Here is a 24034-nt window from a genome sequence, read left to right as displayed (position 1 = left end):
GGTCCAAGAAGAGAGCCCCAGATTTTCGTTCTGGGCTCATTATCTTTCAACATTTTCACCCAAGTGCTGTATTGAGAGGCAGGAAGAATGCTGATTAAATCTGCGGATGACACAAAATTGGTAAAATAGCTAATAGCACAGATGGCAAAAATAATACTCTTTTCTCGTCTTTAAAAGCTGGAGAAATGGGTTGAAAATGCGATGGGCAAAAGGAACGGGGAGAAAAATACATTCATTTAGGAAAAATAGGTACACAAGGCTAGAAGAGGAAGTCTAGCTCACTAATTATACGTTTGGAAAGGATTTTGGAACTGTAACTGATCACTAACTGCTATGAGTCAAGACAATGATCTTGTCTCATAGCAGGGAAAATTCAGGTTTTGGCTGTCTGGTTGGAAGGACTGATTTCTTTCTTTTCATGTTGGTCAGAATCAGCTGGGTCTCCTTGAAGGAACCATCCATCCACTTGGTCTGGACTCAGACGTTAAGCCAGGTGAGGCCTTCAATCAATCAACAAGAAAAGAGCTGGAAGGGACCTTGGAGGTCTTCTAGTCCAACCGCCTGCTCAATTCGAAACAAGCGGCTGTCCAGTTTTTTCTTAACAACCTCCAGTGATGGAGCACACATAACTTCTGGAGGCCAGCTGTTCCACTGGTTAATTATTCTCACTTTTAGGAAATTTCTCTTTACAATTCCAAGTTGCTGCTCTCCTTGATTAGTTTCCATCCTCTGTTTCGTGTCCTGTCTTCAGGTCCTTTGGAAAATAAGTTGACCCCCATCTTCTTTGTGGCAGCCCCTCAGATACTGGAACACTGCTCTCATGTCTCCCCTATTTCTTCTTTTCTCTAGACTGGCCATACCCAAGTCCTGCAGCCGTTCTTCGTATTTTTTAGTCTCCAGGCCTTTGATCATCGTAGTTGCTCTTCTCTGAACTTTTTCCCCAAACTCTCAACATCTTTTTTGTAACACAGTGACCAAAACTGGTCCCCTTTTTAGTCACACCACCTTGTTAGTGTTTGGCTGGGAGATCAGGAAGTTCCAGGACTATAGGCTAGACCAGGAATTTGGTTGGGGGTGGGGGAGTTGGGGAAATTGCCAGCAAATTCAGTCACGCTGCCAAGAAAATTGCATGGATGACAGGAGTCCAGCTCAGTTTGACAGCATCTCTAAATTTTAAAAAATGGTTTTAGTTTGGGAAGGTGAGGAAGAGGATGAAATAGATAGATAGATAGATAGATAGATAGATAGATAGATAGATAGATAGATAGATAGACAGACAGACAGACAGACAGACAGACAGACAGACAGACAGATGATGGATGATAGATAGATAGATAGATAGATAGATAGATAGATAGATAGATAGATAGATAGATAGATAGATAGATGATAGATAGATAGATAGATAGATGATGGATGATATAGATAGATAGACAGATAGATAGACAGACAGACAGACAGACAGATGATGGATGATAGATAGATAGACAGACAGATAAACAGACAGACAGACAAGAGATGATAATAGATAGATAGATGGACGGACGGACAGACGGATGGATAGGGAAGGAAAGACATTGGTATAAAAGTTATGGAGAAAGAAGAACAAATGACGGTTTCCCGTCAGGCTTTGAACTATTTGGGGGTGAAACATAAAGGTTCCGTTGGTAGAAGGAATGATGGGGTTTTAAGATGGCGCTTTTTGAAACACTTAAAACGTCGTCAGCTGTTAGCATTCTCTGTCCAAACTCTTTTCCCTTCCCAGCATGAGAACTCTTCTCATTCAGAAGCCATGAGCAAAAGCCTGCAGCTGAGCGTGGAAAAATCAGGCTGGACTGATGCACTGAAAAGAATGCGGAGACGCAAGAGTATTAAAAATTGATATTCCAGCAAGATAATTCTGCTTGCTCTACTTTTTCATTGATTGCCTAAAAGACAAGGGCCTGTCCTAGTTGGGGCGGGTTGTTGTCATTGTTGTTTAAATGTGCAGCGATCATTAATATTTCTACAGGCAAGTAAATCAAAGCCAGAGGAGGGAGAGTGCGCTCACCAATCAGCAATGCCCACGCAGCAGATCTGAGGTCGGTTCTCGTCAAGCAACAGGAACATGGGACGGACAGGAATATTTGCAATGGGTGCATTTCTGCAAAGAGTCTCAGGGTGCAACCGAACCAAGTGAGCCAGCCCCAAATTAACCAATAGGAAGGCTAACTACAGGTAGTCCTCAATTTACGGCCACAATTCAGCCCAAGCTTTATGCTGTGAAGGGAGAATTTCCTCAGTGGGGTTTGCCCCATTTTACAACATTGCTTCCCATTTCTTGTTAAGTGATTCACTTCAGCTGATAAGTTAGTAACCCGGTCGTTAAGTGAATCTGGCTCCCCCATAGTTGGCTTCACAATGTCACCAGGAATCAAGCTTGGCAGCCGACCCAGCTTGACATTCCTATTTTATTTCTTTATTTTTATCGAGTCTGCCCAGTAATCCAAAGGTGACGGAGTTGATGTCCCTCTGACTGAGAAACCAGGATTCTGGAATCACCGAAAGAAGTGGCTTTTTGGTACTCCAATAGGGAATTATTGGCACTTGGCCACTCGCCTTCATTCACAGCCATGGAAGCATTCATTTGCTTGGCCAATTAAGTAATACAATTTGTGCAATGCCCAACTCTTCACGGGAAAGTGTTCATAGGTTCGTAAGAAAACACAAGCCTTTAAAACAATTAAAGAAGCAAGGATGCCCCCCCCCAAGCACACACACACCCCCTCTTTGGAAGGGGCTGCAGCCATCCTAGCCAAAAGTCTTGGCAAAGAGCCAGCTTTTCCTAGCAAAGGCCAGAAAGCTCCAATGGGCATTTTCAAGAAAACATTGCATGGCCATTTGTCCAGGATGGAATTGCCTTGCCTTGACAGGGGATTGGACTAGAAGACCTCCAAGGTCCCTTCCAACTCTGTTAGTCTCTGTTCTGTACCTACATGGCAGGAGTGGTGGAAAGTTGCATGGTTGTGGCTGTTCCCCTGACTTTTTCAACTCCTGTCCTACAAGAAGTGGGAAGGCAGGCAAACAAGACGGTGCCTTGACCAAGCAGGTATCATCCTAACACGTTTTTCACCCCCATAGCTAAAGACTCCTATCAGCTGGCACAAAACCCTCTTTTCCAATTTGACAGGTGAAAATGATTAAATGCCTTAATATTGCGTATTCATTAATAATAAATATTAATATGCAGCGTACACACTGCAAGACTTATTATATATTAATATGTGGTATTAAGTAAACTCTCCTTTGAGTTAGTCTTCTCATACCCTTAAAGGCACATCTATGCAGCTTCCTGGCTATAATACAGGGAGTCCTCGACTTATGACCACAGCTGACCCCCAAATTTCTGTTGTTAAGTGAGACATTTGTTAAGTGAGTTTTGCCCCATTTTACAACATTTGTTCACAGTTCAGTGGATGACTGCAGTGGATAGGTTAGGAAGTGAATCTGGCTTCCCCACTGACTTTGCTTCTCCGACCGTCGCAAAAGTGGATCGCGCGGCCTTGACACACTGCAACCGCTGCAAGTATGAGTCAGTTGCCAAGCGTCTGAATTTGAGTCACGTGACCAGGGGGATGCTGCGGAGGCCGTAACTGTGAAAAATGGCCATCAGTCACATTGTTGTAAATTGAGGACTATCTGTCCTGGAGGACAGCTATCGTGTCCCCCGCTAATCCTTCTCTTCAATTAGCTGGACTTACCTAGTTCGCTCAACCGTTTGTCATAGTTCAGGGTTTGAACTGTGCAATCTTTAGCTCAGGGTTGAGCTAAAGAGGGCATCAAGGAGACCGAAAACCTACTCATTTCTTAAATGAGTGCAATTTAAAATAAATGCCGGTTTAGCTTCCACAATTCTTCTGCCAAGTTTCAGGAACGGAGAGGCCTTAAAAGGCCAGACCTGGCCCTCGGCTACCTCCCTCTCAAAGACATTACAGTCTTTGCAACTCTTCCAGGCTCCAACTTCAATATAATTAAGGTTAGTCAGAAACCACACAGTACAATATCAAAGAGAAAAGGAGCCATAATTAAAAAAAAGAGAAGGGGAAAAAGCCAAGTGAGTCCATGGGGAAAAAAAAAAGGAACAATTTCACCTTGAATTTCCCAGCAGCTCAGGAAATAGGTAGCACTGAAGTCCAAGAGCGGCATGTTTTCAACAAATTATGTTTTTGACTTCCTGGGTATGACAAAAAGGAATAAAATATTTAGAAAAGAATCAGAACGGTTCTAACAACCCCGGGAATAAAAACAAAGATGTTTGTTTTTTGGGATTGCGTTTTATTTGGGAGGCCAATGAAATATTTATTTATTTATTTTATTTGTATACCGCCCTTCTCCCGAAGGACTCAGGGCGGTGAACAGGGCAGTGCATGTTAAAAGACGAAATACAAAAATTAAAAGAGATTAAACAAAATGCCCACAACTCTTACAATAGGTTAAAACCCATTAAAAGTAATAAAACCCAACCCCATCCCATCAGGCCAGGCCAGCTTGTTCGAAGAGATAAGTCTTTAGATCGCGCCGGAAGGAGCGCAGGTCGGGCGCCATCCAGAGCTCGACCAGAAGATGGTTCCATAGCTCCGGGGCGCCCACAGAGAACGCCCACCCCCTGGGGGCCACCAATCAACATTCTTTGACCGGGTGCACCCTGAGGAGGCCCTCTCTGTGGGAGCGTACTGGGCGGAGGGAAGTTGACGCCAGCCGCAGGTGCTCCCCAAGGTATTCCGGACCCATGCCATGTAGGGCTTTGTAGGTCATTACCAACACCTTGAATCTCACCCGGAAGACAACTGGAAGCCAATGCAGCTCGCGGAGCAGAGGTGTAACATGGGAGTATCGGGAGACCCCCAACACAACTCTCGCGGCTGCATTCTGTACCAGTTGGAGCCTCCGAGTGGTCTTCAAGGGCAGCCCCATGTAGAGAGCATTGCAGTAGTCCAAACGAGAGGTCACGAGCGCATGAGTGTTGACTCCCACTAAAAGGAAGGGACTTCTTGTAATTCCAGCCACATGATGCATACAGAGATTAGAAGGGGGGAGGGGCGGCAAAGAGGGCTTAACCACCCCCCCAAAATTCTGCCCTGCTCATTGGCCGGCTTTACACAACCACTTAACCCCACATTCATAACATCGTTTTGCATACTGTGGTGGCCTATACTGCAGAACTACGGTATTGAAACCCAAGTAGATTCCTGTTGGGTCCCATCTATTCAAATCATTGTTTGTTTGCTTGTTAAAAATGTTTAGAACCACCCATCTTATGGCGAGGTAATCCTGAGTGATCAGTTTAGCTTAGCGGTCTAGTCTAGTGCTGTGTTTCTCAAGCTAACCAACATTTCTATTGCTAAGTGTGTCATTTGTTAAGTGTATTTTTCCCCGATTTACGACCTTTCTCGTCACAGTTAAGTGAATCACTGCAGTTGTTAAATTAGTCACACGGCTTCCCCCACTGACTTCTTCGCTTGTCAGCTCACAAAAGGGGGATCACATGATCCCAGGATACTGTGACCGTCATAAATAAGAGTCGGTGGCCAAGAGTCTGAATTTTGATCACGGGATGGGGGATGCTGCCAACGGTCGGTCACAAGTACGAAAAACGGTCATGTCATTTTTTTCCCCCAGGGCCCTCGTAACTTTGAATGATCGCTAAATGAACTGTCGTAAGTCGAGGACTACTTTTAGCTATGCTGGCTGGGGAATTATGGTTATTGAAGTCTACCCATCTTCCAGCTGCCAAGTTTGAGAAAACACTAGTCTAGTGCAGTGTTTCCCAACCTTAGGAACTTGAAGATGCTGGCTGGGGAATTCTGGGAGTTGAAGTCCACGCATCTTCAAGTTCCTAAGGTTGGGAAACGCTGGTCTAGTGTGTTGTGGGAATGCAAAGAGAGGTGTTCTGTCTCAGCCTGTCCTCCTCCACAGGGTTGTTGCCAGGATCAAATATATGCTTGGAGAGAGACAGGAGCGAGTGAAGCAGGCAGATGTTGAAGCAGAGCCATAAAAGGGCCATTTTGGGGTCCTGGACCCCCTCACTCCAATCTCCCCAAATCCTGTTGCCTCCCCCCAGCCCGAGGCCAAGGCCAATCCCGCGGCTTGAGAGCAATGGGTTTGCAGCAGAGGACTCAGTTTTTTAAAACGGAGATGCTTACTTCACAACGGAGACCTTGGCGCCCCTAATTTAGGCTGAATCAAAGGCTGAATAAGGCTACATGAAATTAATTAAATGCTTATTTTCCCCACCTGTGTAAAAAAATGAAGTGGAGCCCCCCCCCCCTTCGGCAGGCATCCCTGCAAGAACCTGGGCATTAGCCCCCTCCCCATCTACAAGTACTGATAATTGGAGCGAGGCGCTGCTCTTTCAGCCTGGGGGGGGCTCTCCACGGGGAGGGGGGGTCGACGCAGCTTTCTCCAGCCCCCCAAATAAGGGTCCCATCTCATCTGCTCCTCCCCTCCCACTTCTTCCTAAAGCTGAGTCCCTGGGGAGGGGGGTGTCGCCCCCAGCCCCCATGAAGTTTTCACGGGATGGGCTGCTTCACATGACTCGGGTTAACCTTCAGTAGCCTGGAATGGCCACAATTCGTCCCCAAAGCCGGATCCTCTTCCGGCTCCTGGTCCTCTTCCCCATCCACGGATCTGCATCGGATCACCTGGGCTCCATCTCACCTGGACAGACCAAACCTCTTGGCCTTCCCAGTCTGGGAAAAGGTAGACTGCACTGCCACTGGAGGGTCCCTACAGCTCTCCCACTCACCTGGCTGGTTCATGCCAAGCCCAAATCAGCCCCTTTCCAGCCCGTGCCAGTCTTTCAGCTGGAGGGGGGAGTTCTCTCCATCCTCGCCCCCCACCCCTATTCTTCTCCTCCTCTCTCCATCCAGCCCCCCACCCCTATTTCTCCTCATCCTCCTCTCTCCATCCTCGCCTCCCCCACCCCTCATCCTCCTCTCTCCATCCTCGCCCCCCCACCCCTATTCTTCTCCTCCTCTCTCCATCCAGCCCCCCACCCCTATTTCTCCTCTTCCTCCTCTCTCCATCCTCGCCTCCCCCACCCCTCATCCTCCTCTCTCCATCCTCGCCCCCCCACCCCTATTCTTCTCCTCCTCTCTCCATCCAGCCCCCCACCCCTATTTCTCCTCATCCTCCTCTCTCCATCCTCGCCTCCTCGCCCCTCTTCCTCCTCCTCCTCCTCTTCTTCCTCCTCGCTTCCCCCCGCCCCTTTAACAGAGGCCGCCGCAGCCCCCGAGACCAGGCCCTCCGCCGCCGAGGGGCGTGTTCCGACGTGCCCGGGCTGGGGCAGCGGGCGAGCGAGCGAGCGAGCAGGCAAGGAGGAGCGAGCGCCGCCAGCGCTGGGTTCATTCGGCGCCCGCCCTGGCGCCAGGCTCGTCGGGCTGCAGCCGCGAAGCCAAGCGAGCCAGCGAGCGAGCCAGCGCCGGCGCCCGTGGGCAGCAGCGCGCTCCGGCCGAGCGGCTCCCGCAGGCAGGCAGGTAAGCCCGGGCGCTCCCGCGGACCCCAACCTGGAAGGGGGGGAGCCTGCCTGGCACGCCCGACCCGGGTTAACCGAAAGCGGGGAAGTGAGGGTGGGGGGGGTGTGGGCTCTTGGCAGCACAAGCGATGTTGGAAAAAAAAGATCAGCCCAGCCCGCGAAGGTTTCACGGGACGGGCTGGTTCACACGACGGCTTGAACCTTCAGACAATCTCTCCCAGAAGACTCGTCCCAGGGTGCTGTCGTTTTGCTCTGGGTTTTTCCCCAGTGACTCCAGGCAGCATTCGGAAACGTTGGGCGGCGGGGGGGGGAACGGGACCCCCCCCAAAAAAAGCATCCCGGGATGGGCCGATTCACACGACCTGCCGTGATGGAATGGGCAGCGAACATATTTCATAAATCATTAAGGAAATAACGACTGAGTTAATTGAAATGAAGTAAATTCGCATGCAGGCAGAAGCCAGTCGCTTTTAGGCTAATCTATATGCCTTACTGGGGGGAGGGGGGACATGAGTCCTTCGGGAATAGGGCGGTATAGAAATTTAATTAATTAAATTAATTAATTAATGCCACGTAAAGAATGAAAAAGTTACTGTGTACCCTAACACAGAGGTCCCCAACTTTTTGGGCACCAGGGACCGGTTCCTTGGAGAGAGGTTTTTGTGTGGTTTTGTGTGCTGCCTGCATCTCGCGGATGGGGCTTTGCTTCTTTGTGCAGACCAGTTGCTGTGAGTAGCGGTCCGTGGAGCTGGGCTTGGGGACCCCAGCCCTAACACCGCAGCTTTCTTTACAGAGAAAAGGCCATGGAGTTTCTTGGCACAGCCTCCCAAGTTTGAGGTGCTTCATCTTGCGCCAATACAGGCAGTCCTCGACTTAACGACCCTAATTGAGCCCAACATTTCTTTTGCTAAGGGGAAACCTTTGTCAAGTGAATTTGACCCAAAATTTTAGGACTTTTCTTGCCACAGTTGTTAAGTGAATCGCTGCAGTGGTTAATAACACACTTGTTAAGTGAATCTGGCTTCCCCACTGACTTTCATTATAAAAACGATCACGGGACCCCGGGACCCTGCCACCGTCATAAATAGGAGTCAGTTGCCAAGAGTCTGGATTTTGATCACCTGAGCGTGGGGATGCTGCCAAGGTCACAAGTGTGAAAAAAACCGTTCATCAGTCACTTTTTTTCATTGCCGTCGTAACTTTGAACGGCCCCTAAGTGAACTGCTGAAAGTCGAGGACCAGCTGTATATGTTAAATTTGCTTTTTAAACCTGTTTTTTTCCAAGTCTTCCCAAGACCGTGAGCAGCCTGGAGCCGCTATCCCAGGGGTGGGGAACCTTGGCTCTTTTATGACTTGTGGACTTCAACTCCCAGAATTCCTGAGCCAGCCACCCTGCCCTAACCCTTTTTCCAAGTGTTGCCCATCCGGGTGGCTTCTGCCTCCTACGGCTGGGTGTGACTCTTTCCGCCAGGGAGAATAAAGGGATTTGTACATTCATAGCATCCCTGGGGGTGGGCTAGAATCAGCAGCCCCCTCTCTGCATTTATGTGGGGGGGGGCTCAAGTTGATAAACTGTAAATGATGAAGGATGCTGGTTGAGGTTGGAGAAGATGCTTAGAAAGGAGGGGATAACAATCTGAGGTCAGAGATTAAGCGCCTAATAACCTGTTGTGAAATGGACCCCCTTATTTCCTTTTCATTGGGAGGAATTTAGGAGCTTTAATGAGACACGTGAAAATCTGGTATGAAATTGCTTAAAACCTTGGCAGCTTTCAGACTTGTGGACTTCAACTCCCAGAATTCCCCAGCCAGCCGAGTTGAACTCCACGAGTCTCAAAACAGCCCATTTTTCGTTCTCTGTCATATCCCACCTTACACCTTGCTCAGCGTGGGAGGATGCTGGCTCAGGAATTCTGGGAGTTGAAGTCCACAAGTCATAAAAGAGCCAAGATTGCCTACCCCTGGTTTAGTGTCTGTTCAAGTTACAACGGCACTGAAAGAAGTGACTTATGACCGTTTTTCACACTTAACGACTCTTGGAGCATCCTTGTCACGTGATCAATATTCAGACGCTTGGCAACTGGCGTGTATTTATGACAGTTGCAGGATCCCGGGTCACGTGATCATCTTTTGCAAACTGGCAAGCAAGGTCAAAGAGGAAGCCAGATTCACGTAACGACCACGATACTAACTTAACAACTGCAATGATTCACTTAATAACTGCAGCCAGAACAGTCGTAATATGGAGCAAAACTCACTTAACAAATGTCTCGCTTAGCAACAAAATTTGGGGGCTCAATTGTGGTCGTATGTTGAGGACTACCTGCATTTATGGCAGTTGCAGTGTCCCAGGGTCTTGTGATGATCGCCTTTTGCAACGTTCTGACAAGCAAAGTCAGTGGGGAAGGCAAGATTCATTTAACCACCATGTGACTGACTTAACGTCTGCACGGATTCATTTAACAATTGTGGCAAGAAAGGTTGTAAAATGGGGGATAAAACTCATTCAACAACTGTCTTGCTTATCAACAGAAATTTTGGGCTCAATTGTGGTTGTCAGTCAAGAAAGGAAGCAGAGCAAGTCAATGGTTGTGCGGCCATAACCCATTATAGGAAAGTCCATAAAATACATCCTGATGCATAATGTAGCATTTGCATCAAATAGTAAGGTTACAATGCTGATGAAGGGGAAAAAGAAATGGAGTTGCAGGAAATTAGCCAGCAGTAGAGAGCAATTTGTTTGTGTGACTTATTTTCTGAATGAGAACTTGGGAGTTTTCCATCTCTATAGTCTTGAAGGTTCATAATTGGAGGACAATTTCACTACTGAAGACTCAGCTCAGATTCCTGTAATTTTTCTCTGGAGTCAATGGCCTGTTGTTACCTTCTATGTGCTTAGAGGAGCTCGGAGCATTGTTAGAGACCCCAGACATCCACTTCACAGTCTGTTTCTGTTGCTCCCCTCTGGGAGGAGGTGTCGAAGTATTTATAGCAGGACCACTAGATTCTGCAACAGCTTGGTTCCTTATGCCATCCGTCTTGTAAATTCACAGGATTCTTTTTTTTTCGCCATGCATATGTATATATTCGAACTAGATGGTGATGTTTCTCCGTGGCATTCGTGTGTGTGTGTGTGTTTGTGTGTGTGCGTGTGCGTGTGCGTGTGCGTGCATATTGGTGGGGTTTTTTTAGAGCTGAATGCAATGAAATTTCTTTTTAATGTATGTGATTAGTGTACATTTAAAGTGACAATAAAATTCTATTCTGTTCTGTTCTATTTTATTCATTGCATTCCATATTCTATTCTACTCATTGCATTCCATATTCCTATTCTATTCTATTCTATTCTATTCATTGCATTCCATATTCTAATCTACTTATTGCATTCCATATTCTATTCTGTTCTATTCCATTCTGTATTCCATTCCATTCCGTTCCGTTCCATTCCCTATTCTATTCAATTCTATTCTATTCCCTATATTCTATCCTATCCTATCCTATCCTATCCTATCCTATCCTATCCTATCCTATCCTATCCTATCCTATTCTATTCTATTCTATTCTATTCTTATTCTGTTCTATATTCTGTTCTATTTTCTATTCTATTATTCTATTCTATTCTATTCTATTCTATTCTATTCTATTCTATTCTATTCTATTCTATTCTATTCTATTCTATTCTATATTCTATTTTATATAATGTTCTATTTTCTATTCTATTCTATTTTCTATCCTATCCCATTCTATTCCATGCCATTCTGTTCTTTCCAGCAATGATGGCCTCCAGGAGCTTAACATTTGACCTCTCTTTCTGTCTTCAGTACCACAAATCCTGTCCGAGGCTGTGCCCTCCGGCCACAGAGGGACAGCAGAGCTGGGTTGTATCTCAAAATAGCGTTTGGGCAGTCTGAGCTTTGGGTGTCTTGTGTTACAACCTTGCAAATCAGAAGCAAGTTAATGTGCGCGAGTGGCATCTCTCCCCAATCTGCATTGGGATTTTTGCAACTTGATGTATTGCAAATGACTTGGAGTTTGGCCTGAGCAATGGAAGTGGCCCAGTTTGCCTGTCGCAGGAAATTATTCAGGATGGTAAAATCAAAACAGAGTTGCAGAGAACTGAAAAAAGATTTCTGCAAGCAAGGGAGATGGGCTTTGAAACGAGAAATGTAGGTCAAACGCGCATCACCAGATACATGCATGGTGCCTGAGCTGGCAGTTCCTGACTGAACTTCACACATCCGACAATGAATAGCACAATGGCAAGGAGCTGAACACATTGGACACTCTCAGGTCGAGCTATGAAGAAGGAAAAAAACCCCAAACCACTCCCTGCTAGAAAAAATGATAAAAAGGCTCGAAAAATGAAACGGTTGAGAGAGGGGGAAGAAGTTTTGATGTGTTGGGACCTGGAACTCTATGCAGAACATTAAAAACCATGTCAGGGAGCAACCAAATAGATAAGGGCAGGGATCCCAAACTCCTGGGCCACACAGTCCAGTACCGAGCTGAAACTAGGGCACGGAAGTGGTAGGCAAATGTGTGCGAGCAGCTGGCATCCTCTTTAAGAAAAGGAAGTGTGGGGAAAACTTTTTTTGACATTTCTTAGAGCAGGGGTAGGCAACCTTGACTCTTTTATGACTCGTGGACTTCAACTCCCAGAATTCCTGAGCTAGCCACACTGAGGGGAAAGGGAGAGGTTTCCAAGCTGAGCCAAGCTGGCTCAGGAATTCTGGGAGTTGAAGTCCACGAGTCATAAAAGAGGGCCTATGCCACTTTATGAGTTGTGGACTTCAACTCCCAGAATTCCTGAGCCAGCATGGCTCAGCTTGGAAACCTCTCCCTTTCCCCTCAGCGTGGCTGGCTCAGGAATTCTGGGAGTTGAAGTCCACCAGTCATAAAAGAGCCAAGGTTGCCTACCCCTGTCTTAAGAGTATTGAAACTTTTGTGAAGCTAAATATAACATAAGATTTAGAACTAGGCAAAAAAGACCCCTAAAACTGTAGTTCGTGTGAACTTGGATATGTTGCCCTCTGCAATCTAGGTCAGTATTTCTCAACCTTGATAACTATACATTAAATACATGGACTTCAACTCCCAGAATTCCCCAGCCAGCATGGGATATTTCCTGGATCCATTTTTTTTTCCTTTTCTGAAGATGCCCACCACATCAGCTGTTTCCCAGTCCTCTGGCAGTCCCTGGTGCTCCAGGACCTTTGAAAGATAGGATTCAGTGGTTCTGAGATCATGTCTGCCAGCAACTCTGGGATGTAATCATTTGGTCCTGGTGATTTGAACTGGTCCAACATGGACAGGTGTTCTCTTACCATTTTCTTGCTTATTTTAACTTGTATTCCTAGTCTGTCTTTTACAGTTCTGTATGTATTTCTATGGGAGTCTGTTTCAGGTTGCCAAGGGCAAAGGGTCCGGAGGATGCTAGTATCCAGGCAGCCTTGGCTGAGCTTGAGAAAGCTAAGCAAGATCACACCTGGGTCGTGCTTGGAGGGGAGACGACCAGCCTACGCTGGAGGCTGGATTGGAAAATTGGAAAACATCCCGGAATGTTTTGACAATGTATTCCCCTTTTTATATTATTGTCCAGGAAACAACATGCATGTGTCTGGAAAATGTCCAATAAGCAGGCTGCACTTTCAGGAAATTTGACCTTTATTTTATTTTACTTTATTTTATTTGGTATTTATCATTTATTTATTTATCTATTAAACTTTTTCACTGCCCATCCCTTTGCCATATGTTTCTATGTCTGCCTGCCTGCCTGCCTGCCTGCCTGCCTATCTATCTATCTATCTATCTATCTATCTATCTATCTATCTATCTATCTATCTATCTATCTATCTATCATCTATCTATCTATTTGTTTATATCTATCTATCTATCTATCTATCTATCTATCTATCTATCTATCATCTATCTTTGTTTATATCTATCTATCTATCTATCTATCTATCTATCTATCATCTATCTATTTGTTTATATCTATCTATCTATCTATCTATCTATCTATCTATCTATCTATCTATCTATCTATCATCTATCTCTACCTCTATCCCAATCTCTGTCATCTCTATGTATCTATGTATGTATGCATACCACAAGGCTCCATCTTAGGCCTAGTACTCTTCAATATCTTCATTAATAACTTAGAATAGAGAATAGAAGGGGAATTCATCAGATTTGCAGATGACACCAAACTGGCAGGAATAGACCAGAAGACAAACTCAGGATCCAAAAAGATCTTGACAAACTTGAATAATGGGCCCTATCCAACAAAATGAGTTTTAATGGGGAGAAAAGCAAAGTTTTACACTTAGGCAGGAAAAATCAAAGATTTCAGTACAGAGGCAGCGAGACCTGGCTCAAAAACAGTTAACTGTGAGAGGGACCTTGGAGTCCTAGTGGACAATCACTATGAGCCAGCAATGTTCAGCAGCAGCTAAAAAAGCGAACACAATCCTGGGTTGTATAAACAGAGGCATAGAATCAAGATCACGCAAAGTATTAGTACTGCTCTATAAAACCCTAGTAAGATCACACCTGGAATACTGCAACCAATTTTGGTCACCATACTACAAAAAAGATGTTGAGACCTTGGAAAAAGTTCGGAGAAGAGCAACTTAGATGATCAAAGGCCTGGAAACCAAAACATATTAAGAACGGCTGCAGGACTTGGGTTTGGCTAGTAGTCTAAAGAAAAGAAGAAATAGGGGTGACAGGATAGCAGTGTTCCAGTATTTGAGGGGCTGCCACAAAGAAGAGGGGGTCATTTTAGTCTCCAAAGCACCAGAGGGCAGGACAAAAAACAATGGTTGGAAACTGTCCAAAGAGAGAAGCAACCTGGAATTAAGGAGAAACTTCCTGACAGTGAGGACAATTAATCAATGGAACAGCTTGTCTCCAGAAATTGTGGGTGCTCCATCACTGGAGATCTTTTTAAAAAAGACTAGACAATCACCTCTCTGAGATGGTGTAGGTTCTCCTGCTTAAGCGGGGGACTGGACTAGAAGACCTCCAAGGTCCCTTCCAAATTCTATTCTATTCTATTCTATTCTATTCTATTCTATTCTATTCTATTCTATTCTATTCTATTCTATTCTATTCTATTCTATTCATTGCATTCCATATTCTGTTCTGTTCTGGTCTAGTCCTAGTCTAGTCTCTGTCTCTGTCTCTGTCTCTGTCTCTGTCTCTGTCTCTATATCTATCTATATATCTATATCTATATCTATATCTATATCTATATCTATATCTATATCTATATCTATATCTATATCTATATCTATATCTATATCTATATCTCCTTCTTACTGATGCCCAGATCTCAACTAGCCTTAGCCATGCTGGTGTCTGTTCTTGTTTGTGCCACCTGAGAATTCCAGTATGCAACTAATATTCCAGACTCTGGAGAGGGCATTAGGTTGGTGAGGGGTGTCTGGAGCCAAACTGGCTGTAACCACTGGGAATCCTAGCCAGGAGGTAAATTTTGGTTTAGCGCTGGTTTTTCAGCCTGTTGAGATGCTATCTTTCTTCTGAAGAGCTCCCATTTCCTGGAGGCAGAACGTGGGGCTTACGATTTGCCCTTTCTTATGTATCAGTTTGGGGAATACAGAACAAGCCTGGAAGGGGTCTGTTTGCCCTACACATACAGCAGACCGTTTGGCAACAACCCCCCCCACTCCTGTGTCTCAGAAACAGGTCGTCCCCCTCTCTCTCTCTCTCTGAAATAGCTCCCCAAATGGTGATGTGTCTGGTGCCAGCCGTGTTTGTACAGCAAAGACTTAATTACCATGGAGTGGCTCCGTAAAGCTAACTTTCCAGCGCCGGTTGTGATAGTAACTCTGGAGTTAGAGCTGGCAGTGACAGACTGTGGCTGAAATAGAAAAAAATTGCTGAGCGAGGATTGTGCAAAATTAACAGGGCGAGAGAAGCGGCGTTGAAGAATCGATTTTCTTGCATTTTAAATTGATAAGATTTCGCTGCTGGGAAAACGCCCGCCTAGAGCGGCTTTTTTGGAGTCTGATGCAAATGTGTTATAAGTATCAAAAAAATTGCAGGAGGGGCTTTGGTTATTTTCCAAATTAAATGTGTTACATTAGCGTGGGTGCATTTCTTTTTTCAACTGGGACTCTGGATTGCTGCCGAGAAACTGTCTTTTAAATTGGCCCTTGGAAGCTGCCGCTAGCCCTCATGATAGGAGATGGAAGATTTTTCTCCATGATTTTATCTGCTTCTTCTTCCTTCTTGGGCTTTTCTTTGATTGCGACGGGCCGGGGTAGGGTGGGGTGGAGTGTGTCGAATATAAAGGAGCAGGAAATCGTTTTTCAAGATAAGCTGCTGATTTGAGGAGCGCTGCCAAGATTCATTTATTTTATGATATTAGGGTGGAAAGCACAACCGCAGGAGCTGAAAAGACCAAACTATGAAGAATTTGGATATAAAATGGCCCTCATTTTTAAAAACACTGATGAAGAGGCAGCTGCTTATACAAGTAGTCCTCGACTTACAACAGTTCATTTAATGACCGTTCAAAGTTACAACGGCACTGGAAAAAGTGACTTACGACTATTTTTCACCCAGATGACCGTTGCAGCATCCCCAGGGTCACGTGATCAAAATTCAGAGGCTTCACAGCTGACTCGTGCATTGTCCCAGGGTCCCGGGATCCCCTTTTACGACCTTCTTACAAGCAAAGTCAATGGGGACGCCAGAGTCACTTCACAACCCTGTCCCTAATTTAACGACCGCAGTGATTCGCTTAGCAACTGTGGCGAGAAAGGTCGTAAACTGGGGCAAAACTCACTTAACAAATGTCTCACTTAGGAACAGGAATTTTGGGGGCTCAACGTTGGTCATACTTCGGGTATATTATGTGCTGAAGGAAAGCAGGAAGGTGGCGATGCCATATTATTAACGGTAATAATTTGATTTGTTTCCTGCTTCATTCAGCCCAGCTTGCATTCTCTCGTTATTTCCTTAAAACAATTTCTCTGTGACCGGTTGTAGGAGGAGGAGAGCCGTGTTAGACTGGAGGCACCTTTTCCAACGGTGGTAATAACTTTTATTAAAAGGCGGAGCTTCTGTCTTCTAATCACATTTATCAGTTGGAAAAGGTGCTACTAGGCATCTGAGCCTGTGGACCTTTGCACCACTCTCCGGTGGAAAATAAAAATAAAAAAACCTAAGATCACAGAAATTGGGTAGAATGGCAGGTTCTAAAGCAAAGGAATTTTTTTTTCAGCAGGCATTCATGGGGCACCAAACCAAAGATTTGGGGGTTCATTCTTGAGAATAAAGCTGGGCCGGTCAGGGGTTCATTCTTATTCTCAAGAATGAACCCCCAAATCTTTGGTTTGGTGCCCCATAAATGGAACTTGAGCAGCTTGGTCTCCCGCCACAGATTTCAAGGCTCCAGCAGATCTTAATGGGATCCGATGGGTATACAGGTAGTCCTTGACTTACATCCGTTTGTTTAGTGACCGTTCAAAGTTTCAACAGCGCTGGAAAAGTGACGTACGACCATTTTTCACACTTACAACCGCTGCAACATTCCCCATGGTCATGTGATCAAGAGTCAGACACTTGGCAACTGACTCAGATTTATGATGGTTACAGTGTCTCCTGGGGTCACGCGATCCCCTTTTGCGACCCTCTGACAAGCAAAGACAATGGGGAAGCCGGATTCACTTTACAACCGTGTTACCTAACTTAACAACCGCAGTGATTCACTTACCAAGTGTGGCAAGAAAGGCTGTAAAATAGAGCCAAAGTCACCAAACAGCTGTCTTGCTTAGCAGCATAAAGTGTGGGTTGAATTGTGGTGGTAGGTTGAGGACTACCTGTATGCACACGGCGCGTATGTATGTACGTGCACGTACATATATATGTGCATGCAGGCACGCATATCGCTTTGTTTGCCTTTGGTCTTTTTCAGCCTGGGGACAAATAGATTGGAGGCAGGGGTCTTTTGACAATCATGTCATGGAGGCACACACATCCTGAACAGCGTGGCTGCTGCATTTTGCGAAAGCGGCAAATTCTGGATTGTGGATAAACAGAGTGCGTTGCGGGAATTGTAGCATAGGAGCTCGCCATGGCAGAATCTGTTTTTGACCATGAGCGGCCGTGAGGGGCTTCATTGACTGGGAAAGTAACCCTTCTCACTGCCCAGTGCTCCAGATGTCTGCTTGGTCAAGGACCAGATCTTGGTTTGTTTATTGGCCCTGCCCGGCCCCTACCTGGCGACAGTGCGGAATCTTTTCTGGCTGAGATACTAAGACCTGCAAATGCTCGCTTTGCATAATTTATTTAGCTGGAAAATAATTTCCAAGCTCCAGAGAGGCTTCAACTTTGGATATTTGGGAGGGGGAGAAAAAAAAACACCCGACACAGGTCTTAGATGTCAATCTCAAAACGGGGAGGGGGGGTTTCTTAGATTTGTCCACCTTCCGTTTCTTCAGCCGATGTGTTTGTAGGTGGGGTGCGTTTGTGTGTGTTTACAGATAGGCTGAAAAACAAACCCAGGAGAGGGAAAGATTTCCACCCAAAGGCACAGAACAAATTCCTTTGCATTTTGAGAAATGGGGGCTGGCTGGGGGTGGGGTGGGTGGGCTCCTTCCTCCACCCTGGAGCTGTCTCCCCCCCTTTCCACCCCAGGAGATGCTGATCAGGTTGAATGCTGACTTGCTCCACCAATAAGGCCTTAGCTGGAGGGGGACCCCGAGAGAGCTGTTTTTTGGGAACCTGATAAGATCACCCGGGAGAGAAAGACACAAGTGGAATGTTTATGCTTCCTCCGCTGGAGATTGCCAGGCCGGTTTGTGTGTGTGTGTGTGTGTGTGTGTATGTGTGTGGGGGGGACACACAGATAAGATAGCCTCATCTGTCTTTGCTTGGTCTGGCAGGGTTATTTCTTAACCCTGCGGGGCACTTTTGAAAGGGCTTGTCCTGCAAACAACATAAGAATGTGTACCACACACAATACACAAGGCTGCTTTAAGCTGCAGGTGAAGAGGCACTTCCTGCTTCTAACAACACACTGTGTCTTTTTTTTTTTAATTCTCTCTCTTTTTTATACCCCGTTCATCGATTTTCAGCGAGTTGCCTGGGATGAAGGTTTTAAGGTGGTTTTGTGTTTTTTTTTTTTTTTGGCGGGCTGGCAAAACTTAATGAGTTAGGCCGTAAAGCTGCACTGGATTATGAATGTTTTAATTTTTGCAGGCTGGTGGAATTTAATGAGCTAGGCGGGAAAGCCACATTCTAAGAGGAGCCGTGAGAAAATGGCAAAAGAATATTTTGAGCCACAGCGGATGGTTAAAACAGAAACAAAAATAAGCTTGCGAAGAACCAGACGGGTGGAGGGGGGGGGGAAATTGTGACTGTGGCTTTCTCAGATCGGTTGGAAAAAAATATTCTTCGGAGCTGTTAAAATTATTGGCCCTTGTCATGTCTTCCCTTGCAGAGGTTGCTTGGTGATGTTGGAAAAAGCCAGGGTTTGAACCGAAGGCCTTACAAAGAGAAGGGTTTAAAACTTCATGCAAACCACAGCGGGCAGCTTGAAGTCATCTGTATCCATTTTGGGGTGGATTATGGAGCTACCCTTGATATGGTTTCTGGCCACTTGGAGACAGGAAACACAAAACATAAAGTAAGCACACACACACACACACACACACACACAAAACAAACCCCAAACCCATGGCACCAAACTCAAAGGGGGGAAAAAATAAGAAAATGTGGCTTTTTGCATGATCTGCCGTCCATGGTGGCCCTGGCCACCCACAGAATCTGACGTCCAGCCCAGCAGCCTTCAAAATGTTCCCTATCCCATCCTGAGCCAGTTATGTCAAAGTTTCTGAAAAGCAGGACACCCTACAAACACTCTCCTTTTCACTGTGATAAGGATGCTTCAGGCGGTAAAGCTAAACAGAGGTTTGTGTCTCCTGACTGTCTGTTCAAAGTCTTTTCTTAATGCTTTATCACAATTCTCACAGTCAGTATTCAATAGGAAAAGGGAGGTGGGTGGGGGGAGAGAAACCTTGCAATTTCACCAAGATGTGTTACACAGTAGACAGCTGTAATAAATCTAAATCACCACGATCATAATTCATCAACCCTTGGACTGTGCTATAAATTCTTCTTTAATTTAGTGTGAATTGTCTCCAGCTTTTCAGATTTATTTTTTTTATTAATTTGCAGGAGGCAAGGATGTGCAGTTAAAAAAGTGTGCAAGTGAAGCCCCCCCTCCTTGTGTGACTCACAAAAAAAGGGGGGGATGGGTTCAATTGCTCCGACACGTGTACCACCCTGATTTTTTTTTACTCCATCCTTGCTGAAACCCCCTGATAAGTTGCATTCCTTTTGTTTCACTAAGCATTTTTCCCCAAGAATAAAAACCATAAAACATGATAGAATAAAATGCCTTGGTAGAATACATAGCAGATCTAAAATGTTCTCAATTTATAGGATTTCCTGCCTGAGCAGGGGGTTGGACTAGACAACCTCAAAGGTCCCTTCTGACTTTATTATTACTATTATGACCACATCTGGAGCCAGAATTTCCATTACTAAGCAGGGCAGCCTGTTAAGTGCTAAGCACCCACATTTTGATCACCTGAGCATGGGGATGCTGCGGTAGTTGTAAATGCGAGGAACAATTGTGAGTTCTAATCCCACCTTGGGCATGAAAGCTGGCTGGCCAGTCTCTCTCTCTCTCTCTCTCTCTCTCTCTCTCTCTCTCTCTCTCTCTCTCTCTCTCTCTCTCTCAGCCCAGCCCACCTCACAGGGTTGTTGTTGTGGGGAAAAGAGGAGGAGGAAGGAGAATTAGATATGTTCGCTGCCTTGAGTTTTTATAAAAATAATAAAGGCAGGATATAAATAAACAAGTAGGTTGGCAAACAGGTTGCCGGTTCAGAAATCCGCTTTGGTTACAGCCTTCTCAACTCTTAAGAGGTAGGCAACAAGAGTGCCTCTGAGCATGTTGGCTCTTAGCACATATTTTAACTATTTTTTGCCCAACATTAGTAAATGAAGTAGCCAAGCATTTCCACTGTGTCCTTTGGTCTTAACTCCCTCCTTTATGCAGCTGTGCAAGTAATCCTCACTTTACAGCCACAATTGAGCCCAAAATTTATGTTGCTAAGTGAGACATTTGCCCCATTTTACGACCTTCCTTGCTACAGTTGTTAAGTGAAGCACTGCAGCTCTTAAGTTAGTAACAGGATTGTTAAGGGAATCCGGCTTCCCCATTGACTTGGCTTGTCAGAAGGTCGCAAAAGGGGATCACGTGACACTGGCACACTGCGACCGTCATAAATACGAGTCAGTTGCCAAGCATCCAAATTTTGATCACGTGACCGTTGCAATGCTGCCATGGGGACAACTGTGAAAAATGGTCATAAGTTACTTTTGATCAGGCTCAGGAATTCTGGGAGTTGAAGTCCACGAGTCATAAAAGAGCCAAGGTTGCCTACCCCTGGCCTAGGTGGCTTTATGACTCGTGGACTTCAACTCCCAGAATTCCTGAGCCAGCCATGCTGAGGGGAAAGGGAGAGGTTTCCAAGCTGAGCCAGGCTGGCTCAGGAATTCTGGGAGTTGAAGTCCACGAGTCATAAGGGGGCCATAGTTCCCTCATGCTGGCTCAGGAATTCTGGCAGTTGAAGTCCATGAGTCATAAAAGAGCCAGGGTTGCCTACCCCTGCCTTAGGGAGAGAGGAGGAGGAGGAGGAAATGTAGGAGGTATGGCCGATACAGATAGTCCTTGACTTACAGCCGGTTGGTTAGCAACCATTCAAAGTAAGGATGGGCCCTGCCAACAGTTACTGACAACCTGGTTCCGAAGTTCTGATAGCTGCCTCCCCCACCCACCCCCGAACATGTAATTGCCTTTTGGATGTTCAGCAACTGGCCCACATTTACAACCATTTGCAGCCTCATGACCTCGATTTACAATGTTTTTGCCCCAAACTGGGGCTTACTTCTGTTTGGGGCAAAAAAGGCCTCATAGCAAACAATGAGTTTGCTTAACAGCCATGGCTGGCGTTCACTAAGTGACTGTTTCTTTTGCTTAACAACCGCCGTAAAAAAAAAGATAATAAAACCAGGTCGGTCACCTGACAGCACGCTTTACAACCGTCACGACCAGACTCCATTACAATCATAAGTCAAGAGGACTACTTGCATAAGTCAACCAACAGTTTGCAGTTGCGCTGGAGGTCATTTCTTCTATTAGGACCTGCAAGAGCAGACATGTCAAACAAAAGGCCCGGGGGCCGAATTCGGACCGCGAAGTGGTTTCATGTGGCCCGCGAACCCATCCTGGAAACAGCGAGGGACCAGCCCCTGCCGCATTGGCCCTGGGCACGCACTGGGGAGGTATCACCGTTTGTGAGGAATGAAGAAAGGCACCATTGCCTGGAAGTGGCCAGCACATGGCCCTGCCTACTTCGGGCAGGCTAGGGGCTGGGCAGCAGGTCTGAGGGAAGTCCTGCCTTAGTCCTTCCCTGTTGCCCTTTCAGCATCCCCTTGCCCCGTCCTCCTGGCCTATCCTAGGGGGTCTCCCATTCTATTGCTAAGGAAGCTTTGGATACAAAGCCAGGTCTCCTTACATGGAGAGGGACCTCATGGGCAGCCTGACTAAGGAGAGCAAGCACAGCAGCAGCAGCCTTGAGGAGGTAAGTGCAGCTGGGCACCCCCTTGGGGAAGTGGGGCTGGGCTTAGTGCCGCGGGTGCTTGAGGGCTGGGCTGGGCATTTGACCTCTGGACCACCATCCAGCCCCCCTCCCCCGCATGGCCTGAGAGCAACAGTGATGCTTCTCCAGTGGACCATGCCTTGGCACTTGCCCCGGTCCCATCTCCTTCTGCCAGAGACCCTCAGATCTGTCCCACTCCTGCCCAGGCCCCCATAGGCACCCTTCATGCCAACGATGTAGAGCTGGCCACGCCCACCCAGTAGGCCACACGCATTCCAGTCACGCCCACCCAGTAGGCCGCGCCCACCCTGGCCACACCCACCCGGCCCCCTGAAGGCAACCGCAATGCTGATGCGGCCCTCAATGAAATTGAGTTTGACACCCCTGTGCAAGAGCAATCCAGAAGAAGGAAAATCTGAAGGGAGAATCTGGAATTGGGCTGTGCTTTGCAGGGAAACAAAAAGAGACTTCCTTCTCCTCTCTTCTTTTTCGATTCCAATCTTTTCCCTTCCAAAATGAAGAGCTCCAGGGTCGACTAGCATTCTTCCTTAACCCAAAGGTGTTTTTTTCTCAGGAGGTAACTGGACTTTCTTGTTTTTCCTTTGAAGACATTTCACTTCTCATCCAAGAAGCTTCTTCAGCTCTGACTGGATGGTGGGAAGTGGAAGCATTTATACTCCTTGCAGACGGCTGGTCATTTGCATCCTTTGAGAGAGTCGTTGAGGCCACTTGGAGGTTTACCTGTGTCTTCAAGGTCACCTGAGCGTTGCAAATGGGTTTGGAGCCTGCTTGGCTGCAGGATCTTTTCTGCTCTGGGTCCCTTCATTGTTGAAGACCGTCCCCAAATGGCTTCAACGACTCTCTAAAAGAATGCAAATGACCAGCTGTCTGCAAGGAGTATAAATCCTTCCACTCCTCATCATCCAATCAGGGCTGAAGAAGCTTTTTGGGTGAGAAGCAAAATGTCTTCAAGGAAACACAAGCACAAGAAAGTCTAGTTGCCTCCTGAAAAAGCACCTTTGGGACAACCATGACCTAGATCAGGGGTAGGCAACCTTGGCTCTTTTATGACTCATGGACTTCAAGTCCCAGAATTCCTGAGCCAGCTTGCCTACCCCTGACCTAGATGAATCTCCATAGACATCCTTCCTTAAATTTGGAAATGTTTGAGAACTTCCAACCTTGGCAAGATTAAGACTTGTGGACGTCAACTCCCAGAATTCCCCAGCCAGCCAATTTCCCCGATCCTGGTCCAGACATCTTCCAGTTGTGGTTGAGAAACACTGATATACAGGTTGTGCTCCACTTGCAACCACAATTGGGAGCAGAATTTCTTTTGCTAAGAAGTCTGTTGTTAACTCAATCATGCCCAATTTTATGACCGTTTTTGCCATGATTGCTAAGCAAATCACTGCAGTTGTGAGGAGAATCATGCAATTATTAAGCAAAATGGTTTCTCCAGTTGACTCTGCTTGTTGGAACTATCGTAAATACAAGCCTGTTGCCCGGTGCCAGAGTTTTGATTATGTGACCATGGGGATGCTGCAATGGTTGTATGTGCGAGGACAGTCTAATGAAGAAAAGGATTAGAGGTGATACGATAGCAGTCTTCAAGTACTTGAGGGGAAGCATAGACAACGGGGTCAAACGTCTTCTCCAAAGCGCCTGAGGGCAGGACAAGAAGCAATGGATGGAAACTAATCAAGGAGAGAAACAACCTAGGTCCTAGAACTAAGGAGGAATTTCCTGAGAGTGAGGACAATTAACCAGCGGAACAACTTGCCTCCAGAAGTTGTGGGTGCTCCATTGCTGGAGGTTT

The 24034-nt window shown here is 46.2% G+C and overlaps 1 protein-coding gene across 4 annotated transcripts in view; it reads left to right on the top strand.

The window, feature by feature from the left end:
* The first annotated feature begins 7395 nt into the window (after positions 1-7395).
* Positions 7396-24034, top strand: part of DOK4 (docking protein 4) — a 73729-nt gene continuing 57090 nt past the window's right edge. For all 4 annotated transcript variants that reach the window (XM_083370717.1, XM_083370715.1, XM_083370716.1 and 1 more), the window contains exon 1: positions 7396-7514. The gene's annotated coding sequence lies outside the window, so the exon portion shown is untranslated. The remainder of the gene's footprint in view (positions 7515-24034) is intronic.

Source organism: Vipera ursinii (assembly GCF_947247035.1).
Source record: "Vipera ursinii genome assembly, chromosome: 10".
NCBI lineage: Eukaryota > Metazoa > Chordata > Lepidosauria > Squamata > Viperidae > Vipera > Vipera ursinii.
This window is presented reverse-complemented; position numbering and strand designations above follow the sequence as displayed.